The following is a 412-nucleotide window of genomic DNA, read 5'->3' as shown; positions in this document are numbered from 1 at the left end:
CTTTGGAACTCTGCATTCAGATGCTTATATCTTTCCTTTTCTCCTTTGCTTTTTGCTTCTTCTTTTCACAGCTATTTGTAAGGCCTCCTCAGACAGCCATTTTGATTTTTTGTATTTCTTTTCCATGGGGATGGTCTTGATCCCTGTCTCCTGTACAATGTCGTGAACCTCCATTCATAGTTCATCAGGCACTCTGTCTATCAGATCTAGGCCCTTAAATCTATTTCTCACTTCCACTGTATAATCATAAGGGATTTGATTTAGGTCAAACCTGAACGGTCTAGTGGTTTTCCCCACTTTCTTCAATTTTAGTCTGTAATTTGGCAATAAGGAGTTCATGATCTGAGCCACAGTCAGCTCCAGGTCTTGTTTTTGCTGACTGTATAAAGCTTCTCCATCTTTGACTGCAAAG

Source organism: Bison bison, unplaced genomic scaffold (assembly GCF_000754665.1).
Source record: "Bison bison bison isolate TAMUID 2011002044 unplaced genomic scaffold, Bison_UMD1.0 scf7180017864383, whole genome shotgun sequence".
In the NCBI taxonomy this organism is placed as follows: domain Eukaryota; kingdom Metazoa; phylum Chordata; class Mammalia; order Artiodactyla; family Bovidae; genus Bison; species Bison bison.
Note: the sequence above shows the minus strand (reverse complement) of the source record.